Source organism: Musca domestica, unplaced genomic scaffold, assembly GCF_030504385.1.
Source record: "Musca domestica strain aabys unplaced genomic scaffold, Musca_domestica.polishedcontigs.V.1.1 11, whole genome shotgun sequence".
Lineage (NCBI taxonomy): Eukaryota > Metazoa > Arthropoda > Insecta > Diptera > Muscidae > Musca > Musca domestica.
The window spans coordinates 17,877,845-17,899,173 of NW_026712133.1; the positions used below are offsets into that span (position 1 = coordinate 17,877,845).

Here is a 21,329-nt window from a genome sequence, read left to right on the forward strand (position 1 = left end):
AGTGCCTCAAGTGATGATCGGACATAGAGAGAGAGAGAGACCAAGCGAGAGAGTGAGATGCTGTTTGCGTTGAGTTAAGTTGTTGACGCCAGTTAGGGGATGCTGTTGATCATATTGTTGTTGTTGTTGATACAACTACTGCAAATATGAAATGTTGTTGTTTTGTTATTTTTTTCCTTTCTTAAATTTGTGTGTGAAATATATTAGATGATGATGCTTCAAATTCCTTGCAGTAGTACACCATTTCAAAACAGCTTTGAAAATGGCCTCAGTTCCTGAGGAGCGATTCTATAGAAAAAATAGGCCCACTTCCGGAGGCGTAAATTTTTTTCTGCAGAAAAAAATTTGCTTCGTTCCTGAGGCGTGAATTTTTTTTTATAGAAAAAAACTAGCTTTCCTTCCAGAGTCGTGAAGTTTTTTCTATAGAAAAAAAAAAATAGCCTCCCTTCCTGAGTCGTGAAGTTTTTTCTATAGAAAAAAATAGCCTCTCTTCCTGAGTCGTCAAGTTTTTTCTATAGAGAAAAAAATAGCCTCACTTCCTGAGGCGTGAATTTTTTTCTATAGAGAAAAAAATAGCCTCACTTCTTGAGGCGTGAATTTTTTTCTATAGAAAAAAAAATTGCCTCCGTTCCTGAAGCGTGCATTTTTTTCTATAGAAAAAAATTTGCCTCCGTTCCTGAAGCGTGCATTTTTTTCTATAGAAAAAAAATTGCCTCCGTTCCTGAGGCGTGAATTTTTTCAATAGGAAAAAAATTGACTGCGTTCCTACCTAAGGTTTTTTCCTTAGAAAAAAAAACTAGCCTCACATTCTGAGGAGTGTTTTTTCAATAGAAAAAAATTAAGATTTTTTCTAATAAAAAAATTGCCTGAGTTCCTGAGGAGCAATTTTTTCCCTACACCACATAGAGGTAAGGGTATTATGTCTTCGTGCATTTGTTTGTAACATGGAGAAGAAAGCGGGATAGACCTATAGTTACTTTTGAGGATCTTCATAAAATCACTTTCTGAGTCGTTCTATGCATGTCAGCCCGTCTGTCCGCCTGTCCATGTATTCTTGTGAACAAAATGCAGGTCACAATTTTTATCCGATTGAGATGGAATTTTCCTAACAATATTTTTTTTGGCCCAAGGACGAACTCTATTGAAATTGGTGATAATCGAATCAAATTTAGATATAGCTCCCATATATATCTCCAACGGATTTCTGGTTAATTGTGCACCAAATGGCCAATATCAGTCCAAATGACCTGAATTTTGGCATATCCGACAGAATTCGGTCTAGAAATAAGTAAATTTAATTTGGTGGAAATCTGTTCAGATATAGCTATATGTCCCATATATATGTTCCATCCGATTCCATATACATTCGACAACAATGATATTTGGTACCAGATATCTTAGAGAGCTCGGGAACCCCTCTGCCAAATTTTATCAAGATCGATCGTACCGAATTCAGACTAGAAACAAGTAGGTCAAATTTAGTGAAAATCGGTTCAGATATAACTATAGTTCCCATATATATATTTCATCCGATTTGGGGTTTTAACTCCTTCACATGCGTAATATGTATTCGATAACAATGATATTTGGTTCCAGATATCTTATAGAGCTTGGTATTTTCTATAGTTCCTGATATTTTTTAAAAAACGGTACCTTATGGAAATGGTGTAGCAGTAACCTTGATAAAATTTCATCCATGTGTAGCAAAAATAACAACAAACTGAAAACATTTTACGTTTGGCCTCATTTCTAAGAAACTGCAGGTGATTTTTTTCTGTTGTCCTGTATTCTCCGATGTATTTTAGTCACTTTATTCTTGGTTTCCTTGTTGTTGTTGTTGTTTGTTTGTTTTTTCTTCTTGTTCTCGTTTAAGCATTTTCGGGGCTATGCAATCTCAGTCTCAGTGGCCAGTGGAAGAAGTTTCAAAACGTCGTCGTGTGTTTGTTTTGGTGCATGGATGCGATGCGTGTTTTGGTTGCTGTGCGTTTCCGCGAATTTGTATTGCGAATCGTTAGAAAGGAACCGACAAAAAAAAAGAAGTATGCTTAGATATCTTCTGCTCCACATACACCCTCACAGACATACATACCTACATGTTGCGAATGTTATTCAATATGCAAGGAAGGCAGTCAGTCAGTCAGTTAGCTATGCGTTATATTGCATGGTTCCCAAAAGTAGCAAATGAAAAAATAGTGGCAAACAAAAACACAAAGAAACAGAAAACGGTTAATTTTTGTGTGCATGGAGGAGCTCGTTCCACAAATGTGGCATTTTCAATGTTGTTTTTTTTTTTTAAGTGAGAAATTCCAAAGAATTTCAGTTTTGTTCTGCTGCCGGCCATACGAAACTGAAATTCTTCTTTTTGGCCATCCGTTTTGTGCATTCGAATTGGTGTTATAATCCTTCTCTAAGGGCATTTATTTTCGATTTAAAAGGTTTTGCTAATGAAATGCTTTTGAGTTTGAGCATCTTTCGTATACCGTTAGAAATACGCCCACAAAGGTTCCACACAAAAAAAGGAAACACAAATTATTGCTGTTCGAATGTTAGGTGCAGTTTTAGATGCCTCGCAATGCAAGCATGTATTTATATGAATGAACAAATTGCATGCTTAACCATGAATTATTTTTGGAATATATTGAATTGATATAGAAGATATTGTATTTTTTCTAATTTAGAGGGAAAACATGAATCATTTGAAAAAAGGAAGAATATGTTGTTTTGAAATTCCATCGAAATGTCACCGGGATAACTTCGCATTTACTTCGATACAATCTTCAAACGTAAGTTATTTTACATTTCATATCGATAATAATAAGAGTCACTGTGCCAAAAAAAAGAAAAAGCGGTTAAAAATTTAAGTCACAAGTGTCGGAAGTTTATCTTGGCAAGTAGAATAAATAGGAAGTCCAATATCCAAGTGTGCATTTTTAGGCGAAAATACGCCAACAAAGGTTTACAAGGTGCAACAAAGTTTTTAGATTAAGCCATGAAACCTTACTCGAAATGGGAACATTTGTAGAATTTAAAAACCCATTTCAGGCAGGTTTAGTTTTTCTGTGCCAAACAAAACAAAAAAAAAAAAAAAAAAAAAAAAAAAATGAAATAGAAGATACGAAAGCTGCATAGAAAAGAAATACCAAGAAAATATCGATTTTAGTTGTGAATAAAATTTTCAATTTTTTATTTTTATTTTTTTATTTATTTTTTTGGTACAAATTATTTGCAAAATCCTAAAAACCTTCGAATTTTGAATGAATAATACAAAATTTTAAGAATCAAAAACCGTTTAAATTTTCAAAATCCAGGCAATACTTTAAGTGATATTTAACTTATTTTATGTAATTTCAAAATTAATGTCTATCATACGCACTTTTGGTACAAAATATTTTACAAAATCCTTAAAACCTCCGAAATGTTAGTAAAAGATAATATATCTCATGTGAAATGTGATTAATATATTTTGTTAAGAACCCAAAACCGTTTGCATTTTCGAAATCCACCCAATACTTTTCGAGATATTGAGCTTTTTCTCGAGTTATTTCAAAATTAATGTCAATCATACGCCCTATGGGTGCTAAGAGTAAATTTTGAAATAAAACTATTGTGACTTCTGCAGGTGTCATTTTTTTTCTTTTTGATGTTGTTGTGTATCGGTTATGATGTTCACTTATATAATACACACAAATTTCAAAACAAATAATCAAAAAATATTAATTTTACTTTTGAATAAAATTCCCACATTTTTTTGTTTTAAAAAATATTTTGCATAATTTCCAAAAAAAAAAAAAAAAATACCAAAAATATCACAAATATTGAAAATGTTATAGCAAATATTCTTAGAAATTCAAAACCGTTTGAATTTTCATAATCCACCCAATACTTTCCGAAATATTGAGCTTTTTCCCGAGTTATTTCAAAATTAATGTCAATCATACGCCCTATGGGTCCTATTAGTAAATGTTGAAATATAAAACTATTATAATTTCTGCAGGTGTTATTTAGTTTCTTTTTGTTGTTGTTTCATAGTGGATACAGGCAAAAATATGATTTTGTATTGTACACAAATTATAAAATATTGATTTTACTTTTGAACATTTTTTGTGTTACAAAATATTTTGAATCTTTTTCAATTATGGAGCAAAAGAACCACTCAACTAGATTTAAGGCAAAAAATACTACCAAAGGAAATACATTCAATAAAATTTAAGTATACGTTACGAAATAGTCTCGATGTGAGAATGAATTTCTAGAAAAAGTAATGTTATTCTCAATGCTAATTTGATGTGATAATTTTCGACAAACAAAGTACCGAATAAATTCAGATATAGAATATGTTGTAGCAAATATTGTTAGCAATGCAAAACCGTTTTGCATTTTCAAATTCCACCAAATATTTTTAGAGATATTGAACTTTTTCTAAGTTATTTCAAAATTAATGGGGTCCTATTAGTAAATTAAAACAGTAATGTCTCAAATAGGTCCCATTTAAAGAGGATTTCCTTAAAACCCTAATAGTACTATACGACATATAAAAACTATTGCACAATAGCCTTTTCATGTGAATATAGGTAATTTTTCTTTGGTGGAACCATTTTTTAATAGGAAAGTGTTTTAATAAAAGTCGAATAACTTTAAATCTATTAATCATATATTAGTAATTTAAAAGGGATTTTATTCAAAACCTAATAAAGGCTTATAACAATATAACACTTTGTAAAATAAGCGTTAAAATATCTGAAAAAATTGAGCAATTTTTTTTTTTAAAAATAGTTAGTTATTTTCTTTAAATAGGGTCTATTTCTGTTTATAGAATAAAATTTGGCCTTCTTTTCAATACTACTTTTATTTATTGTTGCTACAGCCAAATATTCCAAATTGCCATTTATTTATTTCACCGTAATGTTATTTAATAAGAATCTACTTAATATTTCCTTCGGGTACCATATGGCGTATGACTATTTTTAATTAGATAGTGTTTTGGGAAAACTCGAATAACTTTGAATCTATTAACGATATTTTCACAATTTAAACAGGATTTCCTTCAGAACCGAATAATGTTTCATGACATTAAAACAGATATAGCGCCGTAACCCTTAAACATGAATATACTTAATTTTTCTTTAGCGATACCATGTGGCGTATGACTATTTTTAATTCAGAAGTGTTTCAATAAAAGTCGAATAACTTTAAATCTTAAAATTTTATTCAATATTGCACAATAGTGGTTAAACTATTAGTTAAAATCTAGGAAACTTTCAAAAAAAATTTTTTATTATTTTCATTTTCTAAAAACAGATTTTTTCTCATTTTCTTATTTCCTTGGTTTTCCTTCTTTATTTATGCAATTATTTTCTAATATTTTAAAATGTTTATGGTAATGTTATATAATAATAGAAACATAAACCTGTCAACATATATATATAACCACAATGTGTAACATGATATATTATTGTAAAATATTGTTTTTCTGAATTTCCCAGAAAACTTCTTAAATATTTTACTTTTAATTTAAAAACAACAATTATAATAACAATGTGAGAGATTTTTATAGTTATACTTCCTTAAAAATATGTCGTAGAAAAAAATGTTAAAAATATCTCAAATTTATTTAAGAAATAAAGATTCTAATAGAGAATTTTTTTATAATTCTCCGGAATGGAAAAAACATAAAAGTTAAGCAAATCCTACAAAAATTTTACATAACTTCCTTTACAAATCTCAAAAATCCATGCTGGTTTGGTTGTAGTTTTTAGCATCCCCATTATTATTTTCTTTACCCTATTGTCCCATTTTCCCAGAAGTATTTACAACAAGTAAATGCTTATCTTGGTATAATAAATAATACATATTTACCTATTCAATATTACATACACATACATTCGCATACACATAGTCGCCGCTGTCAAGTGCAAGTTTTTGTTATTGACTTTTCTCTTTATACACTTTCCCTGTTATTATTTTTCGTGAAAGTTGTAACAGTTGACATTGTCACTATATTTTTTACTCAGCTATTTACTTTTGGAAAAGTTCCATTTAAGGGGAGGTTTTCTACGATATTGTAAATGTGTGTATATACTTATATAATAGTAACTACAATGAATGCTAGAAAATTTTGTCAATGCACAAATTTTACGTGATTCAAAAAGGGGGTTGAAATTGTTATTTATGGATTTGTGTTGGACAAAGAAGTTGATGGTAGAATTTAAAGTTTTATTGCAAAGCAATTGATTTTTTAATTTTAATTTGTATTACTTTGAGTTTATTTAAATATTCCATTTTTTACTTTGGGTACAGCGTGGCGTATGATTATTTTTAATTGAAAAGGGTTTTAGTAAAAGTTGAATAACTTTGGAAGTATGTGGAATATTTTCAATATTCGAGTTGCATTTCCTTTATATATGTTGAAAATTCAATCAAATTTTTTTAGAATGCAACTCTCCCACAATTCTTTTCACTATTTTTTTTACATAGCAAAATCAATAAAATCTATTATGTATTATTAAATATATAAATATGATGTATTATTTAAAATATTTTTTTGTTTCATAATCATATATATTTTTATAATAACATATTATTTTATTTGAATATATTTGATTTTAGGCCTGGAGTACCAGGTGGCGTATGATTTCTTTTAATTTGACAGGGATTTCATAAAAGTAGAATTCTATGGGATCTATGTGAGATATTTTCAACATTCGAATTGCATTTTCTTCATGACACATTAAGGTGTAAAGACAATATAAAACGTTGTTTAATATTTCTGAAAATTCCACCAAATTTCCAAGTAATTATTTTTTTCGCAAATTTAATTTTTCTCTTTTTGTCTGGCAAAACTTCATTTAGTTATTTTATCAGCATTATTTAATAGGTTTTATTGAATACTTTTGCAATTGTACGATTTGATACTATTATATTTGCCTTAAATTGATTCTAACCTTGGAGTACCATGTTGCGTATGATTATTTTTAATTAAAAAGGGTTTTGGTAAAAGTAAAATATCTTGCGATCTATTTGAGATATTTTCAAACCTTGAACTGAATTTTCTTTGTAATCCATATATGTATCAGAACAATAAAAGATGTTGCACGATATTTCTGAAATAATCCCGAAAATTCAATTAGTTTTCGAAAAAAATGCAATTTTACAAGATTTTATATTTTTTCAATATTTGTCTTGCAAAATTACAACGGGGGTCTTTACATTATTATGTCATCGAGTTTACTGACTAGGTTCGAATCGTACATATTTTCTTTTATTTGATGGTATTTTATTGAAATTTATTTGATTTTTTCTTGGGGTACCATGTGACGTATGACTGCTTTTAATTGAAAAGGCTTTTAACTAAATTCGAATATCTTTGAATATATTAAAGATATTTTCATTATTTAAACGGAATTTCTTTTAGAACCTAATGATATTTTATGGCAGTATAAAAAATATTGAACAATGGTCCTTGAAATATCTAGAAAATCAAACTAATTTCTAAAAAAAATTATTATCATTCTCGGAAAAATTATTATTTTCCTTATTATAATACTTGGGTTTCTTTTCGGTACCTTTGTATGTATTGTTTTGTATATTAGCTTTCAAAATTAAAAAAACATGTATTTCACTGTGATATTTTCGTAGTGATACCTTGTGGCGTATGACTATTTTTAATTCGGAAGTGTTTTAATAAAAGTCAAATAACTTAGAATCTATCGACGATATTTTCATAATTTCAACGGGAATTTTTTCAAAACATGAAGAGGTTTTTGACATTCTAAAAATATTGTAAAATAATTATCGGAATGATGGACAAAAACAAGCAAACTCCGAAATTTACATTTTCCATTATTTTCATTTTCTGAAAACTTATTTTTTTCTTATTATAATTTAATTTCTTTTCCACAATAGCATTAATTATTGTTTTAGAGCATTTTATTCTGAAAATTGAATAACATTTAATTCACAGTGCTATTATTTCATATGAATATACTTAATATTTCCTTGGGGTACCATGTGTCGTATGACTATTTTTAATTCGAAAGGGTTTTAATAAAAATGGAATAACTTTGAACCTATGGACGATATTTTCATAATTTAAACGGAAATTTGTTCACAACCAAATAAGATTTTATGGCAATCTAAAAATATAGAAAAGAAACCTTCAAAATATTGGAGAAAATCAAGCAAGCTTCTAAATATACATTTTGTATTTTTCTCATCTTCTAAAAAACTGATTTTCCTCCATTACAGTATGATATTTGGCCTTCTTTTTTTAAGTTATGTACTTATTTTCTACTATTTTGAAATGTTCATGGGGATGTTTTATAATCATACAAACATAAACATGTCGAGATAAATACATAACCATATAAACATGATAATAGCCACATGATATATTATTGCAAAATATTGTCTATGAGAATTTCCCAGAAATATTGTCCCTCTTTTTTTTCTTAAAATAACCAAGGACTTATGTAAAGAAAACAATAACAACAACGTGGTATGTTATTATAGTTATACTTCCTTAAAAATATATCATGGAAAATAATGTCAAATATACATATATCCTGCTGCTAGATTGTATCACTGCCATTGTGTTTTGCTTTATCATGCTGTGCTTGTAGATATTGTAAATTGTTTTGGTTTCAAATGAAAATAGTCTGCCAGGATGTTATAAAATCATAATATTTACAATATATATTGTTTCAGCTGTTCAACATAATAGGCGATATGTCAATCACAAACAATTACAAAACAACAATTTTATAATATTGAAAAAAAAAAAAACAAAAAAATCATCTTGGAATTGTTATAAAATATCGAACATATTTTCTTGTTATGGAAACTGCTATTACCTTATGTTGGATTATTATTTGCAAGAGGGACAAGTTTTGTTACAGGTAAATGTAATAATAAGAGAAAATATTTGTTAAAAATAGGATTGAGGAAATAAATAGTACACCAGGAGAACGTGTGGTAAGTCATAATAATTGTAACCGGAAAAGAAAAGTCAAAAGACGGACGGGCCGACGTATTTTGGAGCTGTATGATATACCAAAAATTATTTTTGTAGACAGCATATTACAAATATGAGGGATTTAAACACCAAATCGGATGGAACATATATAGGCGAGCTATAGCTAAATCTGAACCGATTTTCACCAAATTTTAAGTTTTTGTTTCTAGTCTGAACTCGGATGTGTTTAAAAACATCCTATTTATACGAATATTGCACATATGACACCTAATAAAATATAAATCGGAAGAAGATATGTAATGGGAGCTATATCTAAATTTGGACTAGAGAGGTTATATATCATTTGATACGGCCAAAACATGACACATCGAAAAAAACCAGTTTAGACCCTAGGTCTCTTTGAACCGAATCCGTTTTAGGACGTTTGGAGTGGATCTAGCGTTGTCTGTCCGTCCCTCTGTCTGGCTGGAGCGCACGATAACTCTCGAAGTGGTCCAAACTTGGAACATTGCAATATTGTTATCAAACTTAAATCGAGTTCGGAGATGGGCAATATTGGTCCACTCCTTCTGCTACCTCCCCCACAAAAAGGGTTCAATTAAAAAAAAAATAAATAAAATAAATATTTTACTGCACAGAAAGTTAAAGAATAATCCGATTTCGCTCCAACTTTGCAAATCCTTGTATCAGAGCTAGGTCAGGTGCGAAAATTGAAAATATCAGGCCACACCAAAATTTTGAATAATCATCTCTGTTATAAAATTTGATGAAGAGTCCGATTCTATTCAAATTACACATAACACAATATTTTTAGTAATCCAAGGTCTGGTGTGCAGATGGTATATATCGCTGCACTCCTTCTGGTACCTCTCCCACAAAGGGTCAAAATTTTGAATATTCATAAAGCTCATATAAGGCGAAATTAATATCCGATTCCATTCAGACTTGGCATACCTCAATATTTCCATCAATACCAGATCTGTTATAAAGATGGTAGAGATCGGACCAATCCTTCTGGTACCTCCCCCAAAAAATTCTCAAAGTTTTGAATAACCAAAACGATCATAAAATCCGAAATAAGCATCTGGTTCTCTTCATATTTCACACATTCCATTATTTCTATTAACACAAGATATGCTGTGAGGATGGGATATATTATTGCACTCCTTCTGGTACCTCCCCCACAAAGGGTCAAAATTTTGAATATCATAAAACGCGAAATTAACATCCGATTTTATTCATATACAAGATCTGTAACAAAGATGGTAGATTTTCGACAATTCCTTCTGGTACCTCCCCCACAAAGGGTTCAAGATTTAAAAAAAACAAAACGCTCAAAGAAATCGCACATACAAACATTTTTGCTAACGAAAGATCTGTTCTGAAGATGATATATATCTGCGAACCCTTTCTGGTATCTCATTCACACACAAAGGGTCGCAATTTTCCAAACCTGGCACATAGCAATATTTATATCATATCTATGTAGCTCCGACAATATTGGCCCCATGGAAGATATTGGTGCATTTCTTCGGAACCTATTCCATAGAGGATCAACAATTTTAATAATCATAACAGAAGTCAAAATATAATTAATTTTTTTGAGAATATTGGATGAGGGTTTTACATCTGTCGCCAAAAACGATTGATACTTGTTTAAATTTTATCAAAAGCTTTAAGAAGTTGAGAATTTTTTTTTATAATTTTTCCATTCTTTAAACAAAGTTGCCCACCTGGACCCCCCAAGTGGCAGCACATGTGCCATAGATTTTTTTTCGATTATTTTACCTTCCCTGGTTGGTGTATATTTTAAAAATTAAGCTTCATCAGCAGAAAAACAAATGAAAATCATACAATTTAAACAAAAGTCTAGTCCATATATCACACATAGTTGCCAGTTGACTGATTTGACTTGGGAAGCACAAACCAAGAAAACATAAAAAAAACAATTTTTTTTACCCCAAAAGAAATGTCAACCCCAAAATCTCCATTCTCCAAACAAAAAAAAAAACGTCAGCTCTGACATCACTGCCCATGTGTGTGTCAGTAAGAGAGAGAGAGTAAATTTTTCTGTTTTTCATGAGTATTCCAAAGAGCAAAAACAGAAACTGAACATGTAGTCTACGCTTGTTTGCATTCACTGAGAGAAAAAAGTTATAAAACAACTGCATGCGGCAATGTGTGATAATATTTAGACATTGTGACATTTGTTAGATATCAACATTTGGCCAAAAAAAAGAAAATGACCCCTCCCTGCCTCCACACACTTATTGTGCTGGCAAAATTTATATTTACGGAATTGTAAGTTATGCACTTGAGTGATTCCTTGTTAGACATGTGATGGCCAGAAACAATTTTTTTTCGGTTTTATTTTTAGAATTTGGATGTTAACGAATTTTTGCCAAAACCATAACCTTCAACTGTGTTTTTGGCAATACGCAATTCACAGTTACCATCAAACCATTTTGGCTCAACTAATTCAAAAATCACAAACATTTCCAATACCCGGAGACAGGAGATGCGTTGTTGCTATCGATTGCAAAATGATGTTATCCTGTTTTCCAAGGATATTTGTGTCTCCATCCTCAATCTTTTTGGGCTTTATGTGTCTGGTTATAGGAGTGGAGTGGTATGTTCCACCCTTCTTTTTTTCATTGGAAATGTTGGCCTAAAACGTTTTCAGTTTTACATTTCAATCTTAATTTAGTTTTTGAAATAACATTTGTTTTTGTACTTTCGATTTGCCTAAGTGCTTTTGATTTTGAAATGGCAATGTTTCATTTTTGGAGGGTTAGGGAAAATGGCAAGGTTTTTTTATAGAAAGAAGGATATTACAAAATGCTACATGATATTTTAAAATATTATTTTTGTTATTCAATGAAAATTCAAAAAATTATTAAATAAAATATAAATAAAAATGAGACAGTGGCTCTTTATTTATTATTTTTTCATTTTTCTATCAAAGCCTCTCTATAAACCATGGCAGATACACAAGTGGATAGGTACCAGAAGAAATGTTCCGATCTCTACCATCATTATAACAGATCTTGTCTTGATGGAAATATTGAGAGGTGCCAAGTCTGAAAGGAATCGGATGTTAATTTCGCGTTTTATGAGCTCCATGGGTATTCAAATTTTTGACCCCTTGTGGGGGGAGGTACCAGAAGGAGAGGACCGAGGATCTTGAGTTAGTAGAAATAAAGAGAACCTGATGCTAATTTCGGATTTTATAAACGTTTTGGTTATTCAAAACTTTGACCCTTTGGTGGAGGTGCCCGATGGAATTATCCGATCTTTACCGTCTTTATAACAGATCCTGTGTTGATAAAATATTTAGATGTGCCAAGTCTAAATGGAATAGGATGTTAATTTCGCAATTTATGAGCTTCATGGACGTTCAAAATTTCGACCTTTTGTGGGGAAGGTACCAGAAGGAGTGCACCGATATATTCCATTTTCACAGCAGATCTTATGTTAGTAGAAATGATGGGATGTGTGAAATTTGAAGACAATCGGAGTCTAATATCACATTTTATAAGAGTTGTTATTATTGAAAATTTTGAACCTTTGTGGGGGAGGTACTTGATAGAGTGGACCGATACTGTCCATTTTCGCACCTGACATAGCTCGGATGTAAATATTAGGATTTGCGAAGTTGGAGCAAAATCGGATTATCGTTTCTCTTTCTGTGCAGTAAATTATATTCTTTGAAAATGATAACATTTTGTGGGGGAGGTACCAGAAGGAGTGGACCGATATTGCCCATCTGCGAACTTTACCTGAGTTAGACAATAATATTACGATGTACCAAGTTTGAATCAAATCGGATACTCCCTTCGAGAGTTATCGTGCGCACCAGCCAGACAGACGGACGAACGGGCGGACATAAAAAAGCGACTTGATCGAAATCCGCGCCACAGTGGCTGAAAAATTGACTCATGAGCTGAACATATCGCAATATTCCATTCGGCAAATATTGAAAAATGAGCTCCGTTTAAAGCCATTGAAATTCCAAAGAGTGCAAGAACTTACACCGCAACAGAAAGAAAATAGACTCAAAAGCGCTAAAGAGTTGCTACGCTTGACCGAAAGTGGTGAACTGGTTTTTTCCGATGAGAAAACATTTGTTGTCCAGCAGTTTGAAAAAAACACAAAAATGATCGTGTTTACTGGCCAAAGTGGTCATCTGAAAATGTGCACCTTCAGTTGGCCACCAGAACACAAGCGCCGGCCATGGTGATGGTGTGGGCCGCCATAACAGCCGATGGTCGCCTTCTGCTCGTATTAATCGACCGTGGCATCAGAATAAATGTCGAATATTATCGCGAAAATATTCTGGAGGGTGTATTAAAGCCTAGGGGACGCAAACATTTTGGCCGCAGACCTTGGACATTCCAACAGAACTCAGCACCATCGCACTCAGCACGTGCCACCCAAGAATGGTTACAAAATGAGGTTCCTTGCTTCATTTCCTACGCACAATGGCCACCAAAATCTCCGGATACCAATCCGTTGGACTATTGTGTCTAGAGTATTTTGGAAAGCAAGGTTGACACTAAAAAATACCAAATTGTCGATCACCTCAAGCAAGCGCTTCGCCGGGAATGGGCCAAAATACCGCAGAGCATTCGGGCAGCGTGTGACGGTTTCATTGGCCGTTTGAAGGCCATAATTCGTGCCAAAGGTGACAAATTCGAACAAATCTAAACTTATTCTAAAATTTGATGCTATTTCCGACATTTTTTGCCTTCATTCAATAAAATGTAAAAATTATGGCGTTTGACTTTGTTGCAGTTTTTTATCTCACCCTGTATAGGTCCACGTTTTTGTGTAGCCCCCATATAATGGTACCTCCCGATATTCGGTATTTTGATGATTTTTACCACATTTTTTCACGGATTTGTCTAGAAAATTGGTATTTGTGGTTCATAATGGGTTATAGCTCCGGTGGTGAAACATTGTATGTATAGGTCCAGGTTTTTGTGTAGCCTCATATAACAGCACCTCCCGATATTCGGCATTTTGATAATTTTTTTTCGCGGATTTCTTTAAAAATCTGAATTCGTAGTACGTAATGGGTTCTAGCTCCGCGGAACATAACATAACATATATGGGTCCACGTTTTGGAATAGCCCCCATATAACGGTACCTCCCGATTTTCCATGTTTTTATGATTTTGTGACACATTTTTCCAAGAAATCGTCTGAAAATTGTTAATTGTAGTTCAAAATGGGTTCTAGCTCCGATGGCAGAATATGGAATATCTAGGTCTACATTTTCCTATAGCGCACATATAACGATACCCAACGATATTCGGTATTTTGATAATCCTCGTCACATTTACCCACGAAACCGTTTCAAATTGGTATTTAAGAAGATTTGTTAGATGACAATCCTTAAAGTATAAAATTGTCCATAGAGGTTCCCGTTTTGGTATGGCCCCCATATAACGGCCTCACCCACTTTATTTTTATTTTATTTTATTTTATTTTATTTTTTTTTTTTTTTGGGAAAAATTTTAAAAGTGTTATCCAAACGGTCTTACTGGTATTTGTGAATTCGTTACTTTTTTGAATTCAGATACTTTTTTTTATAAAAATGTTTTCTTTACCCAATGTTGGAGGGTACTAAAAGTTCGGTCCGACCGAACTTTATGTTTTTTTTATTTGTTTTTAACCAATTAATAACTATTCTTCCAGTATATACTATATATCACTTCAAATTATTTAATAATTTTTTTAAATAAATAAAATTTCTATTCAATCGAAGACTATGGATTCCAAACCCCAAATTTCAACATTGCAAAAAGTAACTGATCGCTAGTTTGACATATTTCAATCATAACTGATTAAAACCGACAGTTTTAATTGTTAAAAATGTTAACCTTTGAGAGCCAGCCATTTGCACAAAACAAGCTATGGAAATGTCGAAAAAAAAAACCAGGATCTCTAATAAAAATTCATTCGAGAATAGGAAAAAAACTTTACATTCACAAACATTAAAGGTATGTTCAATACCCTAGCCCTCTCTCTCCTCTCTCTCCTCTCTCTCTCTCTCTATTCATTCTTTGATCCATCTCACTCTCTTGTGCTGCTGCTGCTAAAACATTGTAACATTACAACATGTCTGTTACCTTTTTGACATTTGATTGAGATTTGTTATCGGCCAAAATTCATCAATGAAACAATACCGGAGAAAACCCTAACATCAGTGGCAGCAGCAGTAGTCTGGCACAACAAAAGTAAAACCCGGAAACAAAAGGCCTTCGCCATGTGAATGAAAACCAGGCACAATGAAAGGCAACCAAACCAAACCCAGCCGAAGGAACGCATCGAAGGATGTCATGTGAATGTTCAATACAATTGTAATATTGCGTTCTTGTTCTTGTTGTTGTTTTTTGCTATATTTTTTTGTAATTTTGTATTTTTTGGTTCGCTCAACCCTAACCTCACTTATTGTATACAAGCAGCATACCTACCTCTATGAACATATTTACCATCTGTTGTTGTAATCTATAGCTTTACACTCGGTTGGAGTTTGTTGAACGACACACACTTGCCAAAAAGGAGGCAGACACAGAAGAAGAGAACATTGGAGTGACATTGTCCCCCACTCTCTACCTCAACTAAAAAAAAAAAGCGATCCCTGCCGCCATAAAAGCCAACTAGAAAAAATGGAGAATAATAATAACCATACGCAATGTAAGTCCATAACTGAATAACCGGTAAAAAAAAAACAGAAAAAACCTTACACACATTGCCACATCATCATCATCCGTTGCAGGATATTCCAACTGATAAGCAATGCAAACACTCGCTGAAAAATATATTCTAGCCATTGATCCCAGCAAACTTTAAGCTACCAATGCCAGCCCAAAACATGGCCCTCTCCATGACCATTGTGTAGACGACATGTCTGTGGCACTGCTCGGACTAGTGTCAGTCACTTCATGAAAGCAATGCTATTTATGAAAAGCATTGCATCTATTTACACACACACACACATGTAGACACCGGTAGCTTTGTAAGGGGTATCTTCTTCCCTTCCGATGAAGGGGTTTGCCAGCTTAGCTTTTGCATATTTGCCATGGTAGATTTTTGTAGTCAATTTTTAATTGAATAAAAACGTTTTAGGTAATAGAACAATCAAATTATTGACAGGAAAATATTCATTCGTTTAATATGGCAAATTTTTGGAGAGAATTTGAAGAATTTCTACTCTTTATGTGGAGGTGAGAAAAAGGGGGTTTCTGTGTGCTTTCGGATCCTGGAAGAGATTTTGAAGATTTGTTTTCTCAGTTGAGAAAAAAATATGGAAGAAAACTCTCTAAAATGAAGGTCAGAACCATAATCTGGGTCAAATAAGGGCCTGGCTTTTCATACCGACTTGAAAAAGAATTGGCCCTTAATGTAGGCTATATAAGGCCCTTAATAGGGGCTGGTTTTCATTTAGCCTGCATGAAGTCCCTGGACCTCATATAGCCGCTATGAAGGCCTGAGCCTTTATCTGGCCGGTATTAAGACCAGAGCCTTCATCTAGCCTGTATAAAGGGTGTAGCCTTCATCTATATCCTGTATGGAGGCCAGAGCCTTCATCTAGATCGTATGAAGCCTTTACACTTAACCGAGGCTTCATCTAGCCTTTATAAAGGCCAGAGCCTTCATCTAGCCTTTATGAAGGCCAGAGCCTTCATCTAGCCTGTATAAAGCCGGAGCCTCCATCTAGCCTTTATGAAGGCCAGAGCCCCCATCTAGCCTGTATGAAGGCTCTAGCATTCATTTAACCACTATGAACGCTCTAGCCTTCACCTAGCCGGTATAAAGGCTCTGACATTCCTCGGCCGGCATGAAGGCTCTGGCCTTAATCTAGCCGGTATGAAGGCTCTGGCTTTCAACTAGCCGGTATGAAGGCTCTGGCCTTCAACTAGCCGGTATGAAGGCTCTGGCCTTCATCTAGCCGGTATGAAGGCTCTGGCCTTCATCTAGCCGATATGAAGGCTCTGGCCTTCATCTTGCCGGTATGAAGGTCAGAGCCATCATTTTGCCTGCATGAAGGCTCTAGCCTTTATCGAGCCGGTATGAAGGCTCTAGTCTTCATCTAGTCGGTATGAAGGTTTTAGCCTCCATTTAGCCGGTATAAAAGCTCTAGTCCGCCTCTAGCCTGTATGAAGGCTCTGGCCTTCATCTAGCCGGTATGAAGGTCAGATCCTTCATTTAGCCTGTATGAAGGCTCTAGCCTTCTCTAGCCTTTATAAAAGCTCTAGTCTGCCTCTAGCCAATATGAAGGCTGTAGCCTTCATCTAGCCAATATGAAGACTCTGGTCTTAATCTACCTGCATAAAATCTCTAGTCTGCCTTTAGACTGTATGAAGGACAATATTTTAAAATAAATTTTTTAATTTGACTTGTCATGAATTTTAAAAATTGTTCAAAACAGATATTTTTTTAACATTTTAAAGCCATGTTTTGTTTTTTAAGATCCTGCCTCCGGGAATGCTTTTCTTTTACGCATACATTAACAATACCTGGTTGTGTAAAATTCTAACAAACTTAATTTTATGTCTACGGCAATGACAATAACTCAGCGGAAGTGGAAACATAAGGACATGGGGATCGCACATGTATGATGGGAATGTCATGGAGGTTGAACCAGAGAGAGAGAAGGAGGGGGAGTATAGGGAAAAACAACAAAACCTTAACTTCCCACTTGGAGTGAGCTTTGCCAATAAGGATGGTAAGTAGTTGGCATTTGTAGCAATCATATTATTGAGATTGAACTGTGTGTCCGCAAGGGGGGAATGAGGGGCAATGGCATGTAGTAATGGTTTGGGGGGAGGGGGTCTAACAAACTGGATGTTGGAGCAAATTTTTTGCTTAAATGGTATGATTGAAAAGCTATTGCTATTGCATGAAAGCTGACCACCAAACCTAATGTAATGGGGTAACATTGTTATTGATGAGGAAGTGAGAGAGAGAGAGAGAGCCAGATGGGAGATGGGAAGATGGGAGCCTTCGGTTTCGATGATTGACGTGCCTTTTATTGATGGTCTTGATTGGTTTTTTACCTGTACGCAGACAAATAGACAGAAAGACAGACAGCCAGAAAAGAGGCTGACACGTATCGGGCATCACCAGTAAACTTCAGTGTAAAGTTTTCAAAAGGACAAACGCACCATTGTTGCTGATGTTCTGATGAGTTTGATTTGACTCCATTCCCTGCGAAACATTGCTAAAAAATTGTCCAAGTGGTCATCATCGTACCATTGAAGTAGGAGGAGAAGGAGGAGGAGGCAGGTTTTGAATAGCCATTGAGCCGTTAGTTCAATATGTGTAAAATATTATTGTAAGAGTATGTGAACGACAACAACAACAATTTAAAGTTATCAAACAGTTGAAGAAAAAGAGAGGAAAAAAATATTATAAATCAGTTATGATTTCATTAGAATGGCCACGATACAAAAAGAAAGGGAACCATCAAACCTGGGCTGAGGTGAGGTGAGGGGTGGTGGTATGGCAGTGATGTTTGGATTTGATGTTTGTGTTTTTAATCAAACATCATAGCCAGTTTGATGTCCTTTCCTTTGTCAACCTACCTACCTCCCTCCCTCCCTCTCTTCCCTCTCTCAATGCTGTAAAATCAATGGTGCGTGTCTCGTTTATGTTTCTGTTCTGAAGAAGCAGCAAAAACAAATGGACGTCTGTTGGCAAAACAAACTAATCAAATGTCTGCCATCACCGCCATCATCATCATCAACGTAATATTTAAACTAACATTTGTTACCATTTCCGTTTCCTGTCCACCCATACACATACACCTAGGCTACCGCTACTTGACTTTTAAAACGTTAATCAAACATTGTCTTGGTATTTTTTTTTCATTATTTGTTTGCCGTATTGTTTGCATTATCATAACGCTTGAGACAACAACAAAACACAATAGCAACAACAACAATTTTTGTTGAAGTATCACCTTTTTTACTTCCCTGGCAAATATAAACAAAATCATCGATAACATTTAACAACATAAATATAGCTTGGTGGCCGCCCCTGCCCGAGTCCGGTGAGTCAATTAGAAAGTTTTATTACCACTTTCTCCATACCCTGCCAAAAAAGAAAAAAACTAACGCCAATCACCATATCAACCTTCAATGATCAGCCATATCATTCATCGTCGTCGTCATCATCAACATCATCTTTATCAGCCGTCCAAGGTATTCGTCAGGCTTCACTGACTTATTTCATCCATTGCGTCCGCACGCGTTAATACCTTAATCCTTTGGCTCGATGAGCGGGCTTGGCTTGGTAGATATCATGTGTATTTTTTCCTCCTCCGAACCCCATTTGAAAACAAGTATTGCCGAAAACCCATCACACGCACACACACACACACACATTGATATAAAAATAAAAAGGAAAGCAAGTTTTTAGGGTATTAAATCGATGAAGTATTAACGACTTAATTGCATGTTTGTTAGGCATTTTGCAATAACATTCACAAAAATTCTACAAATTTTGGTTGTTTGTTTGGCATTTCGTTCTCATCCTCTTCGATAACAAAAACAACAAGAGGCTATTTACACTCTCCGGTAAGTCTTTTAAATTCTCATTGTTTTGGAAGTTCATTAGTAGAAGCTTATCAAATATTGTTTTTCAACATTGGTGAATTTTTTTACAGGGAGGAATGCTGAGAAATTTGAAGCGGAACTCCAGGAGATTGGGAAAGTATAGTAGCCAGAGAATCTCTCAACGGTCTCAGTAAAATCATGGATATTAAGGCCTATATAACATTTGCTTCTGCTGGGCGTATAATTATCAACAAGACTCATACGCCCTACCATGAAAAAACCCTACAATGTGAGACAATTATTCGTTGATATCATGATAAAATTCTCTTTTACTCTCATCATTAACTTTTTGCAAATTTGTACACACTTCTTATTTATATAACCTGTGAGAAAACTTCTCGAGAGGGAGATATTTTCTCCATAAATTATCTGTGACATTTAATGTAGAATGTACAGGGTGAGATAAAAAAACTGCAACAAACTTCAGACTGCTGTCATTTCTACACAACTCCTCCGACAGCGGTTAAAATTATTTCAGTGGCAGGTCATTATATAGTTTACAAGCGTACAAAAGCATTTTGGTCAGAATTTTCCAGAAAAAATAGTAATTCGCGATGGAATTCAAGCGAGATAGTGTGATTTCTTTATATTTGGCTGGAAAACCACAAGTGGCTATCGTTAGAGCACTCCAGCATTTAAATGTGAATAAATGCTTTGTGTTTCGTACCATCGCTCTTTATCGAGATACTGGTAGCGTAGCCCGACGTCAAGGAAGTGGACGCGCAAAAAAATAGCCACATCAGCAGAAAAGTAAAGCAGCGACTTGATCGAAAATCCGCGTCGCAGTGGCCGAAAAACGGCTCGTGAGCTGAACATATCGCAATATTCCATTCGGCAAATATTGAAAAATGAGCTCGGGATAAAGCCATTGAAATTCCAAAAAGTGCAAGAACTTACACCGCAACAGAAAGAAAATAGACTCAAAAGAGCTAAAGAGTTGCTTTGTGGTGGCCGAAAGTGGTGAACTGCCGAATTTGGTTTTCTCTGATGAATTGAAAATTTGCACCTTCCATTGGACACCAGAACTCAAGCGCCGGCCATGGTGATGGTGTGGGCCACCATAACAGACGATGGTCACTCTCAGCTCATATTAATCGACCGTGGCATCAGAATAAATGCCGAATATTATCGCGAAAATATTCTGGAGGGTGTATTAAAGCCTTGGGCACGCAAACATTATGGCGGCAGACCTTGGACATTCCAACAGCACCCAGCACCATCCCACTCAACACGCGCCACCCAAGAATGCTAACAAAATGAGGTTATTCGCTTCATTTCCAGCGCACAATGGCCACCAAAATCTCCGGATACCAAACCTTTGGACTATTATCTCTGGAGTATTTTGGAAAGCAAAGTTGGCACTATAAAAAAATACCAAAGTGGCGATCACCTCAAGCAAGCGCTTCGCCGGGAATGGGCCAAAATACCGTTGAGCAACATTCGGGCAACGTGTGACGGTTTCCTTGGCCGTTTGAAGGCCATAATTCGTGCCAAAGCTGACCAATTCGAACAAATATAAACTTATTCTAGAAGTTGATGCTATTTCCGACATTTTTTGCTCTCATTCAATAGAATTTAAAAAAAAATGTAAAAATTATGTAGTTTGACTTTGTTGCAGTTCTTTTCATCTTATCCTGCAGACTACATCCTCCCTAAATGCCAGGAATTCATATACATTCAAATATATTTGGCGTCTAGCTGTCATATAGACTTTGACGTCCTCGAGCACCTATA

At 34.2% G+C, this 21,329-nt stretch overlaps 1 protein-coding gene across 1 annotated transcript in view; it reads right to left on the reverse strand.

Moving 5' to 3' along the window:
* Positions 1–21,329, reverse strand: part of LOC101896702 (zinc finger protein chinmo) — a 135,988-nt gene that overhangs the window by 27,809 nt on the left and 86,850 nt on the right. The gene's annotated exons all lie outside the window — the stretch shown is intronic.